The 10,279-nt window shown below is 38.0% G+C and overlaps 1 pseudogene; it reads right to left on the bottom strand.

Moving 5' to 3' along the window:
- Positions 1-1,375: 1,375 nt before the first annotated feature.
- Positions 1,376-3,834, bottom strand: LOC101013537 (annotated as a pseudogene).
- Between the last annotated feature and the right edge of the window lie 6,445 nt (positions 3,835-10,279).

The following is a 10,279-nucleotide window of genomic DNA, read 5'->3' as shown; positions in this document are numbered from 1 at the left end:
TTCAGGTACAGGGTAAAGTTAAGCTGGAAATAATAATTATTAGCTAAAAGAAGCTTCTTTTGTCTTACCTGCTTCCCAAGGGCTCTGTTTATAAAGAGTACAGACCAGAAATCCTGTGCCTTGCTAAATTCTTTCCATGTGCCATCCTATTGCTGAGCTTTCGTTTCCTCATTTTTTAAATGAGAAACAAAATATCTGCCCTATCACCACTTACAGGTGTGATTTATAGATTTAATGAGAATATATCAAAATACTTTATAACCCACAAAACATAAATTTATATAATGCTAGCCACTTTGAATTGAACATCCTCTAAATTCTAGAAATAGTACTGGAAGCTTTGCATATATAGTGTTACCTCTTAATTCTCAATACAACCCCTCAGTTTTTATAATTACATTCAGTATACAAATGAGTTAAGAGAAGTGCAAAAAATGTCAGGTAATTTGACAAAGGTCAAATAGCTAGAGGGGGCAAAGTTGGGATTCAACACAATATTGCTTCCAAATAGAGGCTTTACTTTTCCCTTCTACTCAGAGCTAACACAGCAACCTTAAGAATGGTGGGTGAGACTAAGAAAACTTGAAATGGGGAGGAATCAATGAGTAGCCTACTTAGACAAAGAAAACACCCTGATAAAATCTATGCTGTATTTTAGAATCCCTGGGCTTCATATATTGTTTTATAGTTTTTATTAATCAACTATAAGACGAAAAGTGAAAAATAAATGTTCAGATGCAAAAATACGATACGCCATCCCACCCAAGCTTATATTTTAAAATTCTACTTTACTCATTTTATCAAGCATATAAATAAATCACAAATAACGCGAACTAAGAAAAACATAAAGACTTCCTTTGCTTTTGGAAAACAGCTGAGAAAAAACAGAAAATTATTTTTAGAAATACAGAAAAAAAAGTTGCTTTTATAGTAGCCAATATGACCTCATTAGGCATCAAGACACATCTCTGTTTGTAACCTTAATACGGCTATAGTATTACTATTCATAAAAATCAAGGCTTCCAGTAAAAACTGAGTATTTTGTCACACTAATCTTCAAATTGCATCACTAAAAATGTAGTTATACACACCAATTTCTAATCTCAGAACATTCTACACAATAGATTTTAATCACTGGAATAAATAATTGCTCAGAAAAGCAGTACTGCTTCAATTACAATATGATTTGCCAGTCAATATTCCTGTTTTCCAGTAAAAAGATTTCATGAGCAGAAACATTGAGCTCCTTGTGTTTTCATCAATCAAGAGAACACTTGCGGGCCAGGCACAGTGGCTCACGCCTGTAATCCCAGCACTTTGGGAGGCCGAGGTGGGCGGATCACTTAAGGTCAGAGCTCGAGACTGGCCTAGCCAACATGGTGAAACCCCATCTCTATTAAAAATACAAAAAATTAGCCAGGTGTGATGACAGGCTCCTGTCATCCCACCTACGCAGGAGGCGGAAGCAGGAGAATCGCTTGAACTTAGGAGGCGGAGGTTGCAGTGAGCTGAGACTGCGCCACTGCACTCCAGCCTGGACGACAGAGCAAGACTTTATCTCAAAAAAATAAAAAAAGAGAGAGAACATTTCTGAGCAGCTTCCATGCAAACATTTTTAACGGGTTGACACAGATCTGTAATCTTCGCTCCTCATAATGGCACTGCCAGACACAGGCATGTGAACTCCTACCTCGGCACCCTTATGGGCAGTGTCAGGACCTACTCCACCATCACCTCTATATCCAAAGATAGGAGCTGGGTCCTCAACCAGTGAACCTTTGGCATCATATCTTTCATAAATTTCTGTTCTTCAAATCCAGGTTCCATTGTCATTACCAAGGCCATATCTATTTTATTAGCGTACAGTGCCAAATACTCAACTGTAGTTCCCAGTTTAATGGCAAGGCCAACATTCAGCTCATCCTCCCAAATGTCTTTAATCAAAGCCCTTGAGTTCTCAGTAGCCTCGAGATGAAAGGTGTACTGATTGGCACCTGCTCCAGCCATTGGCTTTACCCACTATTTACGGCCTGAACCCTCTCATGTGCATGTCAAAGAAAGAGTCCTGACCTAGCTGCTTTTGAAGGCTTTCTACCACAGAGTCGATTATCTAGAGGCACTTGTCCCCAAATTGGCCGGGCCACTGTTGAGGAGAGGTGGGCCAATCTTGCAGTCTGACACCAAAGTCTGGGCTTATATAATGTTTTCTTGATCTATTATAGAAGTATCTTTAAATATTCTTCCACAGCGTAATTTTAATATTTTATTTGAAGAGAAATAAACACACTAAGAAATTAACCATCACCTGTAATCCCTCCATGTAAAAGCAATCATATAATGAAGTTAAGGTTCCCCATTCTTCTGCCTATTTTGTCTTTCCAATCCCTATGCCCCTGTTCCTAACTCTCATTGCCGTGCCAGAGGAATTGCTAGTAACAATCTGCTTGATGACTGAATTAATGACAAGCATTCTGTATCGACATATTTAATTCAAATGTGGTAGATAATTTGAAAAGTCTTAAGAGTTCTCTCCTTGTTATTTTCCCTGGATATGATTTTACCTTTCCTGTGCAAAAACCAATGCAAGTCTCAAAGGCGGAAGACTGTCCTCAGTTCCCTTTTAATTGTGTAACTGAATGGCAAGCACCAAATAAATAGTGGTTCCCCGCACCACAGTAACAATGAGAAATGATAGACTATGAGCTATGTGCCCAATAGTCAGCAAAAGATTTTACGTATATCCTTATTTCACCCTCACAAAACAAACACTCTACCCTATACTGTCTATACTGTCTCTGTAAATGTCCCTATTTTAGAAGTGAGGCTCGTAGATTAAATAAATTGCCCAACATCACATAGTAAGAGACATGCAGAAGTTTATGTTCAGGTCTGGCTGATTTCATCAGGCCCTGCTCTAGATGAAGGGTTGGCGAACTATGGCCCAAACTAGCTTACCACTTGCTCTTGTACAGCCTGAGAGCTAAGAATAAATTTTACATTCCCTAATGGTAAGGAAAAAAAAAAAGAATGGTCTCTTGTGACATATAAAAATCATATAAAATTAAAATTTCAGTGTCCATAAATTGTTTTATTGGACCACAGCTACACTCATTTGTTATGTGTTATCTATAGCTGCTTTCACACTACAACAGCAGAGCTAAGTAGTTGAATAGTTGTAACAGAGATGCAATATCCTACAAAAACTAAAATATTTAACATCATAATTTAAGGAAAAGTTTTCCAACCCCTCCTCTAGATAGCCAAGAACCACATGGGCAGCAAATGAGTAACAGGCTTCATTATTCTCAGTTCAATCAGAAAAACTGAGTTACTACAATATCATGGTATTAGATGGTTTGATATAGGAATCAAGACTTACAGGAAAGTGGAAGAAGCTAGAAGAGTGAAGATCTGGAGCCTTCAGCTGGAGGATCAGGAAAACTGCCACTATAATTTCAACTTGAAGTGCCAGAGTGGGTGAAGAAAGCAGGGCTCGTGAGGAACTCCAAGGAACCACTACCCCTGGTTTCACAACCCGAAAAGGGAGCTCAGGAAGAGCTTTGCAAAACAACCATGTCTGGCAGTCAAGAGCTCCCCAAAATGATGGCTTCTTTTCACTTTTGCTTTCCAAATCTCTGCAAGTTCCTCCCAGTGGTAAACACTAACTCTGACCTATAGAGGAAAAGGAATTCTGGGAAACAGGCCCAGTCTTAGAACGAAATGATGATTGTGTCGATTTGATAACATAACCCAGCATATGTCCCAACCAGTGTTTGGCAATACCATAGGTACTATTTCTCCAGTAGTAGCCAGTACCTGTAAAGAGCCTGCCATCTTGCCTGTGGTGGAGATGTAAATTGGGGCCCTAGGATACCCATGGCAGGTCAGGATGTAACCTTCTCAGCCCGTATCTTCTAGGTGTGGCAGGTGTGCTTGCCCAGCCTTCTATTATACCTCTTATTCACAGTACTTATGCTGTCTCTCCTTTGGAATTGGATCCAGACTTGAACCCCAAACTATTCAACTGGGTACCCAGTATTTTATTATCTTCATTGTCAAATTGTGTTCATTGTCATTAAAAGGGACTTCCCTGGTGCTCACTTCTGCCTTCAAGCTGGGCTGGGTGCCTTATAAACTTCATCTCATTTAATACACTCAATAACCCCCCCAGGTAGGGAGGCTTAACCTCTTTTTACAGGTGAGGAAACTAAAGTTTGAAGAGATTAAGAAAATTGCCCAAATTCACAGTGTAAATGGTGAAGCCAGGCTTGAGTCTCTGTTCCGTATGATTCCCAAACCCAGTACAGCAGACTACTATGCTCTGTGCCACAGCCACGTTCTTCTCAGACTCTGCTTCCAGAACGCTCCACTTCACTGCGGCTTACAAATTGGAGAGCTTTTATTTGCTGGTAATCTAATTGCCCACAACCATGTTCTAATTCTCCCTCCCTCAAAGTAGACCCTTGAAAACTTTCAGATTCAACTAGATTTCACTAAACTTCTTATATTAACTACTGAATTTATCCTAGATAGGTATGGGGATCAGATATATTGTCTTTCTGGTTCTTTTTTAGCAACCCTGAATCAGTCAACCCATCTGCCGTACTTGTTCTCAACACACAGTGTGTTCCTGACTGTGACAACAAAGAGCTATCCTAATAAGTAATCTCCTCTCCTAAGATAGGTAAGTATAGGGTAAGAACTCAAGTGTGGATTCATGAGACTGCCTGTTTTAATCTACGCCCTATCAATTACCACCTGTGCATGACCTAACGCCTGTGCCTCAGTGTTCTCCTCTATAAAATAGAGATAGTAATCGTACCTACTTTATACAATTACTGTGAGAATTAAGTAAATTAAGACATTCAAATAACTTACTGCAATGGGGTATTTAATATAAGCATACACTATTGGCTATGTTTATGATGATTATCTTCATAAATCAAAAACATCAGAAAACACTTGCTTTTCAAAATGATGCACAGACACTTTCTACCTAAGCCAACTTGAACAATGGCTTCTAGTCTGATGGAATGGTTTCTCAGTATAATAATGATAAAAATAATTAATAGTAGTTAGCCAGTATGGTGCCTTGTAATTTTGAAATAGCTTTCTCATTAATCATAAGCATGCACAATTATTTTTGTTCATGGCCTAAATCTCCAGTTAATGGATTCTGAACCGAGGCTGTGTCAGATCAGCCAGAAGGTGTGTGGATTTGTGAAGAAGCAGAAAAGGGTTTGGAAAGCTGGCGTTCAATTGCTAATGCATGTGGGACCCTGTGCAGCTGATCTGCATGCTAATTGCCTTGCTAGAAACTAGATTATGCAGAACAGACACAAGCAATATTACAGTATCAGTGACATTCTCTTTCCTTCTCCCTCTTTCCCTCTCTCCCTTTCCCCTATCTCTCTTCTTGCTGCCTATCTCCATCATGCAATCTCTTTGTCACTAGAGAAGGGAAACACTCCACCCTGTCCCCAAAATAAAAGAAGAAATCTGAAAATAGTCTTTTATGGAGTCTCCACAGCTGGAAAGTAATCGTCAAAATAACACTTGGGATCCAGGCACGCTAAAATGGCTTTAGGCATAAGAGTGACATAGTCAAATTTACCTTATAGAAAGATCCGCCTGGAAACAGAGAGAAAGGGATTGAAGAGAGACTAACCTGAAAGCAGAGAGTATCTATTACAGTAATCTAGGGAGATATTATAGTGGTCTGAATAAGGTGCTGTTAAATGGAAAGAAATGGATACTTGTGGGAGGCATTTAAGAATTAGTTCTAAAGACTAATTGCATAAGGGGTTGAGAAAAAAGGAGAAGTCAAAGTAGATCCCCAGGGGTTTGTTACAGGCAACTGGATCCTCTAGGCCTAGAGATAATTAGTAATACAAATTATTTCATTAAATGGCCTCACACACCCAATTCATTAACATAATGAGTTAATATATTCTTATTAGTACAGGAATATATAAGCTAATATATTCCTATTAATATTGAGACTGCCTACCCATAAAACATCCTAATATGAGAGAATCATTGACAGGAGTATTCAGGAAACAATCATCAGCTGTGCCAGGAACCAGGGAAGATGCAGAGATAACTAAGACATGTAACACAACATATGCAAAGCACAATTTATAAGTATTATACTAAGGTAAAAATTTGACTAATTCTATATAGAAATAGAGGGAGACAGAAAATAAATTTCAACCTGCCAAAATAAACAGTGGCTTCAGAAAAAAAAGTGTAGAATTTAAACTGTTCCTTGAAGAATGAGCAGAATTTCAACAGCAAAGACATTTCATATGATGAAATGGTTTGAGCAAAAACTCACGAGTATGTAAATGTGCTCACCATATCCCAGGAATGCTGAGTACTATTTTTCTTCTAATCGTTGACACAAGATGCACTATCAGCATAATAGGATCTGGGAGATGTTGCAGAGAGAAATACATTAAATTACATTTCAGTTTTGAAATGCATCTTATTTGAGTACATAAAGGAAAAAAGTGTATCTTTGTATCAATGGAACCTAAGTGTGACACAGGAAACACATTGTTCAGGGGAAGTTAAAGCAGGAGAAAGTCTGGAAGCAGGAGTTTATATTTGATGTTGGGGACAATGGTGGCACATTCAAAAGTTTTTGAGCAAAAGAGTGTTGCTATTAGATTTGTATTTTAAGATGAGGTCTTGAGTGCAAAAAGTCAAGAAAAAGAAACAAAAGTTCAGAAAGAGAGAGGTAAAATTGTCTCTATTTGCAGATGACAAGAATATTTATATAATAAGTACTAAAGAATCTACAACGTAACTCATAGAAGTAATACATGAATTCATCAATGTCACAGCATATAAGTTTAATAATACATATACATGCATCAAGACTTGGAAAATGAAAATTTTTAAGATACCTTTTAAATATACTTAGGAATAAATTTAACAAAAGATCTCTATACTGAAACTACAAAACACTGCTGTATTAGTCCATTTTCATACTGCTATAAGAAATACTACCTGATACTGGGTAATTTATAAAGAAAGGAGGTTTAATTGACTCGCAGTTCTGTATAGCTGAGGAGGCCTCAGGAAACTTACAATCGTGGCAGAAGGGGAAGCAGGCACATCTTAACATGGTGACAGGTGAGAGAGAGCGCGTGTGCAGGAGGAACTGTCAAACACTTATAAAACCATCAGATCTCGTGAAAACTCACTCCCCATCATGAGAACAGCATGAGGGAAACTGCCCCCATGATCCAATCACCTCCCACCAAGTCCCACCCTTGACATGTGGGATTTATGGGAATTACAATTCAAGATGAGGGCTGGGCACAGTGGCTTACACCTGTAATCCTGACACTTTGGGAGGCTGAGGCAAGTGGGTTGATTGAGCTCAGGAGTTTAAGACCAGCCTGGGCAACATAGTGAAACCCCAACTCTGCAGAAAATACAAGAATTAAAAAAATAAAAAACAATTCAAGATGAGATCTAGGTGGGGGGCCAGAGCTAAACTGCATTAACTGCTGAGAGAAGGTAAAGAAGACAGACCTAAATACCATGCTCATAGATTGAAAGGGTCAACACTGTTAACATGTTACTTCCCCCAGAATAAATTTATACATTTATTAATCCCAAATCATAATGGCAGTAGACCTTTTTAGTAGAAATTGATATATCAATGCTAAAATTTATATACAATTGCCAATGACCTTTAGGTGATATCTGAAGTAATCTTGAAAAGGAAAAACACTTATATTTATACTACATAATTTCAACACTTATTATAAAGCCACAGTAATCAAACTATTTGTAACCGGTATAAGGGTAGACAAATAAATCAATAGAACAGAATCAAGAGCCCAGATAAAGCTTCACAAGTATACTGTCATTTGATTTTTGACAATAGAACCTAATCAACCTGATGAAGGAAGGAAAATCTTTTAATAAATAGTGTTTGTACCACTACATAACCACGTGGAAAAAATAAACCTTGGCCCTTACCTTACACTATACTCAAAATTAACTCAAAATGGCTCATAAATCTAGATGCAAACATTAAAACTATAAAAGTTTTAGATTACATAGAAGCTTATTTGCCTGATAGGTTAAGTTTTCTCAGAACACAGAAAGCAATAATGATTTTTTTAAATGCTAAATTAGATTTCATTGTAATGAAAAACTTTGGCCTCAAAATACACCATTAAAAAACAATAGACAAGTCACAGGAGAAAATATTTGAAAAATATATCTGACAAAGGGTATGTATCTAGAAATATTTTTTAAACTTCAAAAGCTCAATAATAAAAATACAAACTAATCTTTTAGATAGGCAAGAGATTCATAAATGTCTCAGAAAAAGATATAAGCTGGCTAATAAGCACATGAAAAAGTACTCTATGTCAGTCATCATCAGGGAAACACAAATAAAAAATCACACTACCAGAATGGCTAAAATAAAAATACAACACTAACTGTTGGTGACGATGTGGAGCACCAAAATATTCATACATTGTCAGTGAGAGTGGAAAATGAAACAAACATTTTAGAAGAGTCTGGCAGTTTCTTTTAGTTTTATAAGCAATATACTCTATGGCTGATCAATTTCATTTCTAAGTACTTTCTCAAGCAAAATTAAAACCCACATGAGAAAGCGAAGGAAGGAAGGAAGGAAGGAAGGAAGGAAGGAAGGAAGGAAGGAAGGAGAGAGGGAGAGCGAGAAGAAAAGAAAAGAAATTGTACACAAATGTCTATAGCAGTCTATTCATAATTGTCATAAACTGGAAACAATCCAAATGCCCTCAAACATGAACATATGAACATGACTAAACAAACTGTAGGACACTACTGAGCAATTCTTTTTTTATTGAGTAGTAGTCTCGCTCTGTCGCCCAGGCTGGAGTGCAGTGGGACAATCTCGGCTCACTGCAAGCTCCGCCTCCTGGGTTCATGCCATTCTCCTGCCTCAGCCTCCCAAGCAGCTGGTACTACAGGTGCCTGCCACCACGCCCAGCTAATTTTTTGTATTTTTAGTAGAGACGGGGTTTCACCATGTTAGCCAAGATGGTCTCGATCTCCTGACCTTGTGATCTGCTCGCCTCACCTCGGTCTCTCAGAGTGCTGGGATTACAGGCGTGAGCCACTGGCCTGGCCACTACTGAGCAATTCTTAAAAACATACTACTGATACATGCAACAACATGAATGACTCTCGAAAGTTTCTATGTTGGATTACTGACTGAGCAAATAATGACTTTCACAATAGAGATAAAGAATGTCAAATAAGTAATTTTGAAGGGAAATACATCTGATTTGGTCTGAACAAATTACGTTTGGTATGCCAAAAGCATATATATGTGGAAATGGAGGTCTGGTATTAAGGAGAAAAACAGGCTTAAAGATAGCTATTTGGAAACCAATCAATCCAAGGAAGTAGATGTGTTAGCTTAGAGAAAGAGTGCACAGAATGGTTAAAAGAACAAGAGTTTTGAGAATACCCAAATCTAAAAGCACATAAGAGGAACAGGAAAAAAGGAGGCTAAAAATGATGAAAAAGTGAAGGGCTATCCCTATATAAAGTACAGCCCTCTAACAAAGGTACATTCACATAACATTTATCTTAGACTAGGGAAAAATATTGGGATAGATAGCTTCTGTTGCAAATGACATAAAAATCTAAAACTAGCTTAAGCTTCAAAAGCAAATAAATTTCCTGGCCTATATAAGTAATTCCCGGTCATAGATTTAGCATCAGATATGCCAATATCAGAAATCAAGTCAGGTCATTAGGATTCAGCTTTTCCCTGTCTGCTGGCAGCTGAGCCATGGTGAGAAAGAAGATGGCTATGACCACTCCAACCTCACAATATCTCAGATGTAAGACCAGTGAGAAGAAAGCAACCTCACCTCCCCAGAAGTTTAAACGACCCACCCAGAATTGAGCCAAATTTATTCTAAATAATCTACCATGAATTATGAAGTCATTCATGGACAAATATTGTTCTCAGGATAACACAGTACAAAGCCTGGCTCAGTTTCTTCCCTTGGAACTGGAAGGGAAGTCATTTCTGCTGGAACCCAATGTACTGAGGATGGTCTGGGTAGAGAGAGGGAGGAAGAGTAGGGAAGCAGGGACAGTGGATCACCAAAAGAAAATCAGGGCTGGTACCAGGAGTAACAAAAATGAGTAAACAGGTGCTGGTGTGTGTAAACAAACAAACAAACAAATGATAACCTCTATAAAACACAATACAGTAGAGTAGAAAAAGATACTTACGTTTCAAATA

This window comes from Papio anubis, chromosome 2 (assembly GCF_008728515.1).
Source record: "Papio anubis isolate 15944 chromosome 2, Panubis1.0, whole genome shotgun sequence".
Lineage (NCBI taxonomy): Eukaryota > Metazoa > Chordata > Mammalia > Primates > Cercopithecidae > Papio > Papio anubis.
This window is presented reverse-complemented; position numbering and strand designations above follow the sequence as displayed.